We start from the raw sequence: 12,564 nt of genomic DNA, 5'->3' as shown, positions 1-12,564 counted from the left end.
ATGATTGGTGTGAACTTTGAAACTTCATAACCGTCCTGCAGCCATCAAAAGTCAAGTCAAATATTCTGTGTTTCACAAATGCTTTATAATGTGCATTTTGCTACTTGGTAATACATAGAAAGCAGCAATATGTCTGTTTAAAATATTTTTTTTTCTATACTGATACCATGCGAATCCAAGTCTGCAGCTGCTGCTTTCCCTAGTTACACTGTCCACATTTCATCTATGAATGTGATGCTCTAAAATGACTGCACCATTGTTGGGAATAAAAAAAAATTGCATAGCACCTGTGGTCATTAGAAATAGTGCCCCATCATTGGTGTCAGTGGGAGGAATAGTGCCCCATCATTGGTGTCAGTGGGAGGAATAGTGCCCCATCATTGGTGTCAGTGGGAGAAATAGTGCCCCGTCATTGGTGTCAGTGGGAGGAATAGTGCCCCGTCATTGGCGTCAGTGGGAGGAATAGTGTCCCATCATTGGTGTCAGTGGGAGGAATAGTGTCCCATCATTGGTGTCAGTGGGAGGAATAGTGTCCCATCATTGGTGTCAGTGGGAGGAATAGTGCCCCGTCATTGGTGTCTGTGAAAGGAATAGTGCCACATCATTGGTGTCAGTGGGAGGAATAGTGCCCCATCATTGGTGTCAGTGGGAGGAATAGTGTCCCATCAGTGGGAGTATTAGTGCCCCATCATTGGTATCAGTGGGAGGAATAGTGCCCCATCATTGGTATCAGTGGGAGGAATAGTGCCCCATCATTGGTGTCAGTGGGAGGAATAGTGCCCTATAAGTGGGAGTATTAGTGCCCCATCATTGGTATCAGTGGGAGGAATAGTGCCCCATGATTGGTATCAGTGGGAGGAATAGTGCCCCATCATTGGTGTTAGTGGGAGGAATAGTGCCCTATAAGTGGGAGGAATGGTGCCCCATCATTGGTATTAGTTTGCAGAATAGTGCCCCATCATTTGTATCAGTGGGAGAAATGGTGCCCCCTTGTTGGTGTCAGTGGGAGAAATGGTGCCCCAGCATTGGTGTCAGTGGGAGGAATAGTGCCCCCTCGTTGGTGTCAGTGGAAGACATGGTGCCTCATCGTTGGTGCCAGTGGGAGGAATAGCTGGAGGAATAGTGCCCCAAGGGCTGGATAAAGGCAAGCAAAAGGGTCCAACTGGCCCATGGGCCACGGTTTTGAGACCATTGACTTGCACTATTGAGATATCAGTCTACTGTGGCCCAACTCCCAAAAGCAGTGGTAGTTCTGAGGCAGGCACCACATTGTGATGCTACAGAGGTGTGCTTTATCGTGGAAGGAGGAATTATTCAGTGGAAACCTTTCCCCCTCCTGACATACACCTGGCATGAACTTTGGACACCTGCACTGTGTGTTGGTTCTCCTACTCATTTCTAATGTGCCCCAACACTCATCCATGCACTAAAGAATGAACCTGTATAGGTCAGGTTAGTTTTTCGGTATGCAGATGTTTGTATTGGAGAATAGTCATGGTGCCAAAATCCAAATTGATGCATTTATCAACATACACTTATATATGGTTAAAGGGACTGACTTTAACCATATATAAGTGTAATAGTGTAAAATAAGACAAGCCATAATTATCACAACATTTTCCATTGCATCTAAATCGGCCATTCTCAACCAGGATTTTGTAGAACCATAGGGCTCCTGCCAAGGTTACCAGGGGTTCCCTGAGCTGTGATGGACTGATTTCCTGTTTTTGGTTTCAGGCCCAATTCCATTTGGCAGAGCCCTCAACACAATGATCTTTTTTTTTTTTTTATCTGTAAGGGTGGCATTCTTCTCACTGATCACCAATGTAAGGTGCATTTTTCACATTACCCACCAATTTAAGAAGCATTCTTCCCACTGATCACCAACGTAAGGGGCATTCTTTCCACTGGCCACCAACGTAAGGGGCATTCTTCCCACTGGCCACCAACGTAAGGGGCATTCTTCCCACTGGCCACCAACGTAAGGGGCATTCTTCCCACTGGCCACCAACGTAAGGGGCATTCTTCCCACTGGCCACCAACGTAAGGGGCATTCTTCCCACTGGCCACCAACGTAAGGGGCATTCTTCCCACTGGCCACCAACGTAAGGGGCATTCTTTCCACTGGCCACCAACGTAAGGGGCATTCTTTCCACTGGCCACCAACGTAAGGGGCATTCTTTCCACTGGCCACCAACGTAAGGGGCATTCTTTCCACTGGCCACCAACGTAAGGGGCATTCTTTCCACTGGCCACCAACGTAAGGGGCATTCTTTCCACTGGCCACCAACGTAAGGGGCATTCTTCCCACTGGCCACCAACGTAAGGGGCATTCTTCCCACTGGCCACCAACGTAAGGGGCATTCTTCCCACTGGCCACCAACGTAAGGGGCATTCTTCCCACTGGCCACCAACGTAAGGGGCATTCTTTCCACTGGCCACCAACGTAAGGGGCATTCTTTCCACTGGCCACCAACGTAAGGGGCATTCTTTCCACTGGCCACCAACGTAAGGGGCATTCTTTCCACTGGCCACCAACGTAAGGGGCATTCTTTCCACTGGCCACCAACGTAAGGGGCATTCTTTCCACTGGCCACCAACGTAAGGGGCATTCTTTCCACTGGCCACCAACGTAAGGGGCATTCTTTCCACTGGCCACCAACGTAAGGGGCATTCTTTCCACTGGCCACCAACGTAAGGGGCATTCTTTCCACTGGCCACCAACGTAAGGGGCATTCTTTCCACTGGCCACCAACGTAAGGGGCATTCTTCCCACTGGCCACCAATGTAAGGGACATTTTTCCCAATGACCCCTGAGTAAGTCATATTTTGAGACCCAAAAAACATTTAAGGGTTGGGAAGGGCTGGTCTAAATTATATTGAATAAGTGTCAGACCTGAAATCTGGGTAATAGTGTTTATAGTGTCCCATCATTGGTATCAGTGGGACGAATAGTGCCCCATCATTGGAAAATTAGACAAAATGTTGTCTACAAAGAAAGTGATTATTTGCCATTTTCTTCTAGGATTTATAACTTTTTATAATTGGTTTGTAGTAGTGGAAGTAAATTGTATGTTCTCAGGTCCGTTTCTTTCGGCCCGTCAGTCCATCTCCTGGACAGAATTAATGTGCGATCCTCCATTCCAGCGGTTTTCTTTTGTCACTGACCCGACCAAACAATACCAGACCTTCTTTTTGTAATCGGCTGCTATTTAAGTTCAGCGACGTAACCAAACAAAGTCTTGACAAATACAATACTGGGCTCTTTGTCCTCCTGAGCCGGCTTGTAAATAAAAAGAGCTGTTTGCCTTTCTGGAGACCTTTCTTTTAACGTTTGTTCTTCCCAAGGGATTTTCTAATGGCCCACTGGGCAAAATGGGGAATAGATGAGAATTCTAATCCTTAGCTTTGAGTGGTGGAATTCAGTTGGGTTTTCATTTTCTTATTTTAATGTGATAGAATAAGAAGAATTGAAATCAATTGTAGTACTAAAAATACTACATTTAAAAAAAAAATCAAAATTACACACGGTCTGATTAAGCTATGCCCTCAGTGACAAAATAAAACTTGCTTGTGATTAAGTAGGACTTGATTGTAATAAAATAGGCCAGCTGCACAGTAGCTGCTATTAGAACATATTATGGCGCCACTTGGAAAAACCAACCGCATGGCCCAATTATCTTTTTAGCTAAGGGTGTCATTTGAAGCATCATTTCAAGGGTTGCATTCTTCCTACTGACTACCAATGTAAAGGCCAATTTTTGCCGCCATTGCACCTTTGATGAGCTGGTTTTTAGTAAGGGCTCCCCAAGACCTGAAAATTGCCGGGTTACCTGATGGGTAAAAAGATTGAGAAAGGCTGCACCAGACCAGGGGTCTTCAAACTTTCTGAACAAAGGGATAGTTTACTGGCCTTGAGGCTGCAGAGGGGCCAGACTGTGGCCATTGAGATTCGAAAATGCCATGGTGTCGATGAGCGCAAACCATGCCACATCATTGTTTTTGGTGGAAGGAATAGTGCCCTATTGTAGGCGTTATTGAAAAAAATGGTGCCCCATCATTGTGTCTATGGGAGGAATGGTGCCCCATCACTGGTGTCAGTGGATACCCCAAGGGCCGGATAAAGGCAAGCAAGGGGCCACAGTTTGGTAGACCATTGCCCTAAACCAGGGATCCTCAAACTACGGCCCTCCAGCTGTTGCAGAACTACACATCCCATGAGGCATTGTAAAACTCTGACATTCACAGACATGACTAGTTACATAGTTAGTAAGGTTGAATAAAGACACCAGTCCATCCAGTTCAACCTGAGTGAGTGTGGGTGCGTGTCTACGATTATCACTATTTATTTAAGGTACCCATATAGCGCCGTCAAATTACGCAGCGCTCCACATATACGTCGCACACTCACATCGGTCCCTACCCTCAAGGAGCCCACAATCCAAGGTCCCCAACTCACATTCATATACTAGGGCCAATTTTGGACAGATGCCAATTAACCCAACAGGCAAGATGGGAATTGTAGTTCCTGAACAACTGGAGGGCCATAGTTTGAAGACCCCTGCCCTAAACCAGTTATTCTCAACTAGGATTCATCTAGCGATGTCCAGGTTTTTTTTTTTTTTTTTTTAGATGACTCTTCCAACTGATGGTGTCTGCGTAGTTGCTTGACCAACATCACTTGGCGAAGCCAGTGTTATGTCAACAACGGGCATTCTGACCACTAATATAATGGGGGTATTCCTCTTATTTACTATCCAATGTAAGGGTCACTCTTTCCATTGACCCCTGATGAATTGATTTTTGCAGGGGTTCCCTAAGACCTCAATATTTTTTTTTCTTTACAAAGTGCCTTTGGGGTAAGAAGATTGGGAAAGGCTTTGCTAAACCTTGACTGTAGAAATCAACCAAGGATCCTCATTGCTTATTATGGGCAATAAGAATTTGGTGCTTTTTAGGAAAACGTGGCAAAATCGCACTGCAATTTTGCTGCGTTTTGTGGCCGGGGTCAAAATGTTCCTATCCTGAATGTGATTCTTCCACAATCAGGAGAAGGGAGGTTGAAGCTCCCCTAACCCAAGCAGCTCATAAACTCTGGTAAAAGCCTATGTGTACATTGACACAGTTCAGAAGTTTTGGCAAAAAAATTTGGCAAACTCAAGTTTAGGAGCTGTAGTGTACATGGGGCCTAAAATCACGCAAGAAGCTCGGGTGTTACTTTTAAACTGTGACTTTTTCTCATGTCAAGCACTGAAAACAAAAAACGAATATCCATGGACAAACATGGCTTTGTGCATGTTAAGCTGTGAGAAATCTCCCTATTTTTATTTGCTAGGCTTGTAGCCATGATAGGGAGATTTGTTACCTTCTTTTCAGAAGACATTCTGAACCAACAAAATATCCAAAATATCTGTGCCTTTGTAGTAATTTGCCAATAAGCTCTTTTTAAGTATGGTCTGAAAGACTTTTCCCATCAATACGGGATAAAAAGCTATGTGGTCACCAAACGGCTATCCTCCTATGGAATCTGAGGAGTCAACCAGATTTTTCACATCTGACCACATTTAAACAATACTTCTTTTTAAAGATGCATGCTCCAGACATTTGTAATCAGCTAATTCTGCTCTCGTATAGTCATATTCTTTAAATATTGTATCACGCTAGCAATGTGCTTTCTTTTAACAGTCAGTTGACCTTGGTAGCAGCAGAGGAATTGTGATGTACTGTATATGGTGATGATATATGTTCCATAGGTCTACAGTGGCATGAATGGACAGTTATACGTTTTTTTTTTCATACAACCCTGGGCTGTGAATTTTGGGCTTCCATGCAGGTCTGTGGACCACCTAAAGCAGATCCGGTGGACAATTGCAGGTCAGATGCGCCAGTCAATGGGTATTAATGACCTTAAAAGTGGCTCCAACTGATGGCATCACCACAAGCCCAATGCTGTTGGCACAGATCCTTGGAGACGCTTCTGAAAATTAAAGGCAATAGACCAAGGATCTGTGCCAACAGCATTGGGCTCGTGGTGATGCCATCAGTTGGCGCCACTTTTAAATATTAAAGTCACTTGGCCAAGGGCTTGTGGCATCGGCGTTCTGGTTAAATTTATGGCATCAGTTGGAGACACTTCTGAAAATTGAAGTCGATTGACCAACTGATGCCATCAATTTAACCAGAACGCCGTTGGCACAAGCCCTTGGCCAAGAGACTTTAATTTTCAGAAGTGTCTCCAACTGATGCCATCAATACAACCCCAAAGCTGTTGGCACAGACCTTTTGACCAAGTGACTTTAATTTTCAGAAGTGTCTCCAATTGATGGCCAAGGGATGGTGCCAACAGCATTGGGGTTGTGTTGGAGACACTTCTGAAAATTAAAGTCACTTGGCCAAGGGCTTGTGCCAAGAACATTGGGGTTGTGTTGATGCCAAGAGACTTTAATTTTCAAAAGTGTCTCCAACTGATGCCATCAACACAACCCCAACGATGTTGGCACAGACCTTTTGACCAAGTGACTTTAATTTTCAGAAGTGTCTCCAATTGATGGCCAAGAGATGGTGCCAACAGCATTGGGGGTTGTGTTGATGGCATCAGTTGGAGACACTTTTGAAAATTAAAGTCACATGGCCAAGGGATGGTGCCAACAGCATTGGGGTTGTGTTGGAGACACTTCTGAAAATTAAAGTCACTTTGCCAAGGGTTGTGCCAACAACATTGGTGTTGTGTTGATGCCAAGTGACTTTCAGAGGTGTTTCTGATGCCATTGACAAAAGCCCAAGCCTGCCAAGGTCCTAACAAACCAAAAAAAACTGAATATTACTTATAAATCAGTACTAACCTGAACATGTTACAGTAGCCATCTTTAACAAACTGCACTGGTTTCTCCACTGAATTGAGAAGTATTGAGTTAGGCCCCCTCCACATTATGCATTGCAACGTGCTACCATGTTTTCTGCGTCAAGGCAACCCGTTCATTTTCAATAAGCTTTCTGTGCACTTTATCCCACTAAATATTGGACATAAACCTATTTTAACGTTCGCAATGTACGTCGTGGTGCGCCGCAGTGCTGGTTTATCGACCGCTACTGTCTATTCATGCCTGTTTTGTGTTGCTGAAAATCCTGTATAAACCTCTAAAATCTTCCTAAAACCTGCAAGAAATTCAAAAATTCTACAAGAAAGTACCAATATACCGTTTTAAAAATGTGAAATTTTTCTAAAATGTGAAAGCGAAACCGCAGCCTGGAGTTTAGGTTTTATGTTGGGTAAAATACGAAGTGATGTGGCAAATCTATGGAAAGCCATTTCTACTGTCACAAGGTAGAAGCTCCATTTCATGACCCGCCTATGTCAAAGCTGGGGTTTGCTTCCTTTATTTTTTATTTTCACCTCCTGCAAAGTGTAGAAATTGTAATATTTATGAAACCTGTTAGTGGAGATTTCAAACCTGCCAAGATGATGACTTTCCTATGATCGCCATTGTTCCATTTTGGCCTTTTAAATATTACTCTGAAAAGCATCAGATTCTGCAGTCGTCTTGAAGCCCTTAAAGCTTCCTTCAGCTTCTGTCTGGCAGTGCCAAACGCAGATTGATCGCCAGTACCGTTTCATAGGTGTATGTATACAAGTGTGTGTGTATATATGTGATATATATAATGTATGTATGTATGTATATATATATATATATATATATATATATATATATATATATATATATATATATATATATATATATATATATATATATATATATATATACATACATTATATTGTCAAAAGTATTGGGACACCTGCCTTTACAAACACATGAACTTTAATGACATCCCAGTCTTAGTCCGTAGGGTTCAATATTGAGTTGGCCCCGCCCTTTGCAGCTATAACAGCTTCAGCTCTTCTGGGAAGGCCGTCCACAAGGTTTAGGAGGGTGTCTGGGAATGTTTGACCATTCTTCCAGAAGAGCATCTGTGAGGTCAGGCACTGATGTTGAACGAGAAGGCCTGGCTCGCAGTTTCTGCTCTAATTCATCCCAAAGGTGTTCCATCGGGTTGAGGTCAGGACTCTGTGCAGGCCAGTCAAGTTCCTCCACCCCAAACTCGCTCATCCATGTCTTTATGGACCTTGCTTTGTGCACTGGTGTGCAGTCATGTTGGAACAGGAAGGGGCCATCCCCAAACTGTTCCCACAAGGTTGGGAGCATGAAATTGTCCAAAATGTCTTGGTATGCTGGCGCCTTAAGAGTTCCCTTCACTAAAACTAAGGGGCAAAACCCAACCCCTGAAAAACAACCCCCACACCATAATCCCCCCCCTCCACCAAATGATTTGGACAGAGCAAGGTCCATAAAGACATGGATGAGGGGTTTGGGGTGGAGCAACTTGACTGGCCTGGAGGAGTCCTGACCTCACCCCGATAGAAGACTTTTGGGATGTAATGGAAGGCTTAAAGCCAGGCCTTCTCATCTAACATCAGTGCCTGACCTCACAAATGCTCTTCTGGAAGAATGGTCAAACATTCCCATAGATACACTCCTAAACCTTGTGGACGGCCTTCCCAGAAGAGCTGAAGCTGTTATAGCTGCAAAGGGCGGAGCCAACTCAATATTAAACCCTACGGACTAAGACTGGGATGATATTAAAGTTCATGTGCGTGTAAAGGCAGGTGTCCCAATACTTTTGACTGTGTATGGTGTGTGTGTGTGTGTATATATATATATATATATATGGTGTAAAATATTACACAGTTTGAATCCATGACACGTGGTTTGTAAAGCATGCTTGTGGTGCTTTCTATAAACTGTCTATTTATAAATCTTTTTCCTAGGAAAAGGGAAGGATGTCTCTCTTTAGTCTTTGTAATCTGATCTCCCTGCTAATAGGATCTATTCACTATATAGCAGTTCTTGCCATCTGTTTGGTTGCAGCTGGTGAATGTGAAACATTCATACTGTATGTATATTATTCATATTGTATCACGGTTTAAAGCTAAAGTTTAGGTATGAAAATATTTACATTGTTTGGTCCAGCATGGGACACGGAGGCTGGTGGCAATCACTGTAGTACTGTATGGTGTTGTGCCTACTACTGTGAGGATCAGTGGAGATCCCACAGGTATGGAACCTACATACTGACATTGGTCCATTCTGGACCGATGTTAGTATGTATGGCGTCCTGCCTGCTACTGAGAAAACCATGGGGATCCCACATGTTTGGCACCTTCATTAGTCAAGCTTGGATCAATGTAAGTATGTACTGTATGGTGTTGTGACTACTACAGTGTTTTCAATGTGGGATCCCACGGGTATGGCACCTACATACTGACATCGGTCCATTCTGGACCGATGTCAGTCCTGCCTACTACTGTAAATTCTATGGGGATCCCACATGTGTGGCACCTACATTGGTCAAGCTTGGATCAATGTAAGTATGTCTGTGTGGTGTTGTGCCTACTACAGTCATTTCCATGGGGATCCCCCAGGTGTGGCACTTACATTGGTCAAGCTTGGATCAATGTAAGTATCCTGCCTACTACAGTGTTTTCAATGGGGATCCCACAGGTATGGCACCTACATCCTTACATCAGCCCATTCTGGACCAATATCAATATGTATGGCGTCCTGCCTACTACTGAGAAAGCCATGGGGATCCCACATGTTTGGCACCTTCATTAGTCAAGCTTGGATCAATGTAAGTATGTATTGTATGGTGTTGTGCCTACTACAGTGTTTTCAATGGGGATCCCACAGGTATGGCGCCTACATACTGACATCGGTCCATTCTGGACCAATGTAAGTATGAATGACGTCGTGCCTACTACTGAGAAAACCATGGGGATCCCACATGTGTGACACCTACATTGGGCAAACATGGACTAATGTAAGCATGTAGGTGCCATACCTGTGGGATCCCCATGGAAATCATTGTGTAGTAGGCACTACAGTAATTGCCACCGGCTTCCTGGTTCCCTTGCCAAGTGGCTGCTTTGCTGGACTAACGAAACTACAGTATGTAAAAAAAAAATTGCCATAACTAAACGTCATCTTTTAAGACCTGCATTCGGCACTCATTGGATGACGATAAAGGGTTGTTCTTTAAGGGTTTCAAGAAAGTTGCTCAGAGCTTGTTAAATGCTTTTCTCTGAATCTGATGCACTTCAAGACTTCTTAGTTGAAGTAGTTTAGATGCCCCATCAGGCTCAGTCACTGAAAATCGGTGAGGAGCAGGAGAAGAGAGTATGAAAGGAGCAAGACCCCTGACCACCAACGCTATGGATCTGGTGAGCTGATGAGTAACGTTTTCTATAGATGTTGATACGAGGGCAAGAAAATGTGTTCAGAAAGACTTGAGATGAGAATGAATTGAGAATTGTAAACTGGATGTCCAGATTGGTGTAGAGTGTAGTAGCCAAGATCCCACCCATGTAACACCACTAACCAATGACTTGAATGCCGAAAAACCACTATTTACGTCTCGTAACTGTTCTGAAGTCTCTTTCGCAGAGACCCCCTATTCCGCTTTACAAGCCGCATGTCTGTACGGCTATATCATCTCGTTTCTAACGTTTGTATAAAAAGCGTTTTAATATTTCTGTATTTCTACGTGTGTTTTATTTATGTTCTATGTGTCTTCTTTTTTTATGTTTTAAAAAAAAAATGTATATATATTTTTTTTTACGTTCTAATTTTTTAATATCAAATTTTTAAAAAAATAAATATTTCCGGCTTTCTCTTTTTGTGAGTTGTGTTTTTTTATTTTACGTTTTTAACCAGTAAACACGTCTTACTGACCTTTTCGCGAGATCTCTGATGGAAAACAGGATATTTATAACCCATTAACATGGTTTACCTTCTTTCCTCGGAAGAAAACGAATATGCAGTTCGGTTACTGATGTCCTCCAAAAATAAGATTAAAAAAACCATCAGATTTTTATCTGATAAGATAAAAATCTTAGATCCCATATTTAAAAAAAAAATAAAATTTTTTTTTTGTACTTGGCATATCTTTTTTTTTTTTTTTTAAGTCCATTGGGGGACATGGGCATTATTGAAATTGGTAAATAGTTGGGTTATATTGCTGCCTTCGGGAAATGGAATACTGGCAAAAAACATTAAAGCGAAATTCCAGGCAGCCACTTTCTAAAAAGTGAAGGCACGCTATGAGTTAAGTCCAAGGAGCTGCATGACCTCTCCTGGGCTTATCTGTATTATTTAGATTTGACAGGTTTATTTCTCTACCGGGGAGACACTCCGGCATCTGAGAGAAGAGAAGCACACAGAGCAGCTATGCCCCGACCCTCTCTTCTGCTGTCCATTCACAGAAGCCTTTGTATTTTGTGAATGTGTTCACATACTACAAAGGCTTCTGTGAATGGGCAGGAGGATAAGAAGGGCGGGCATAGAAGCTGCAGTAACTCTTCTGTTCAAGATGTAGAGCTCCGAAGAATCAGTGTTGCGCTCCCAGAACTACAGTGGTAGCTGTCTTCCAGGAATACTATAAAGCGATCAGGTATAAATAAGAGAGCCAAGTCCAGGAGGTGTCATGGACCCCATGTTACCCCAACACTTCACACTCCTGATATGTAGCTGCTGTACCATGTACTTGTGAGAGAAAGTCTCCTGTTCTCTTTGTATTGCTTCCTTTGTGTAAAATCCCTGGTGGTCCTGCCAGTCCCTCTGCTTTCCTATTAAAAACTGACCACACTAAGCAGGAGAACACACTGGTCAGTTCCCTAGCTGTGCTGGGAACATTGTACTCTCCTCCAATGATTAGACTTGTCCTGATATGGCCTGGCTGAAAAGCCATTCACTGGAAAGCTCAGTGTACTGCAGCTTCTCCTCCCCCCAGCTCTTATACAACTGAAAACAGAGGAAATGTGATCATAAAGACATGGATGGGTGTGTGGAGGAACTTGACTGGCCTGCACAGAGTCCTGGCCTCAACCCGATAGAACACCTTTGGGATGAATTAGAGCGGAGCATGCGAGCCAGGCCTTCTCATCCAACATCAGTGCCTGACCTCACAAATGCTCTTCTGGAAGAATGGTCAAACATTCCCATAGACACCCTCCTAAACCTTGTGGACGGCCTTCCCAGAAGAGTTAAAGCTGTTATAGCTGCAAAGGACGGAGCCAACTCAATATTGAACCCTCCGGACTAAGACTGGGATGCCATTAATGTTCATGTGCGTGTAAAGACCGGCGCTCCAATACTTTTGGTAATATAGTGTATATTACACCCACACTCAATCAAAAATTGTGCCAAAATGTTTTTAATGAAATCTTACACAAAGTAAACAAGAAAAATGAGGCTGCTGTCGGGCATGTACTGCTCCTAAAGGTTCTCCTTATAGCTGAAGACAACGACCTCCTAATACCATAAATGCCATTACATAGAGTATATTAATAAATCTGCAATGTAATCCACGTGAATAAATTTCCCTTGTGCTTAAAAAAAGTCAATCCAAGTAACAAAAACGTGCGTTGTGACCAATCAAAGTGTACTCTCATCTCCATGCCTCTAAATAAAAATAATACGTATAGTAGTTGGTAGTCGTTGGTCCCTTTAA

The sequence above is a fragment of the Aquarana catesbeiana genome, linkage group LG08, assembly GCF_042186555.1.
Source record: "Aquarana catesbeiana isolate 2022-GZ linkage group LG08, ASM4218655v1, whole genome shotgun sequence".
Taxonomy (NCBI): domain Eukaryota; kingdom Metazoa; phylum Chordata; class Amphibia; order Anura; family Ranidae; genus Aquarana; species Aquarana catesbeiana.
The sequence above is the reverse complement of the archived record's forward strand: the minus strand, read 5'-3'. Positions refer to the sequence as shown.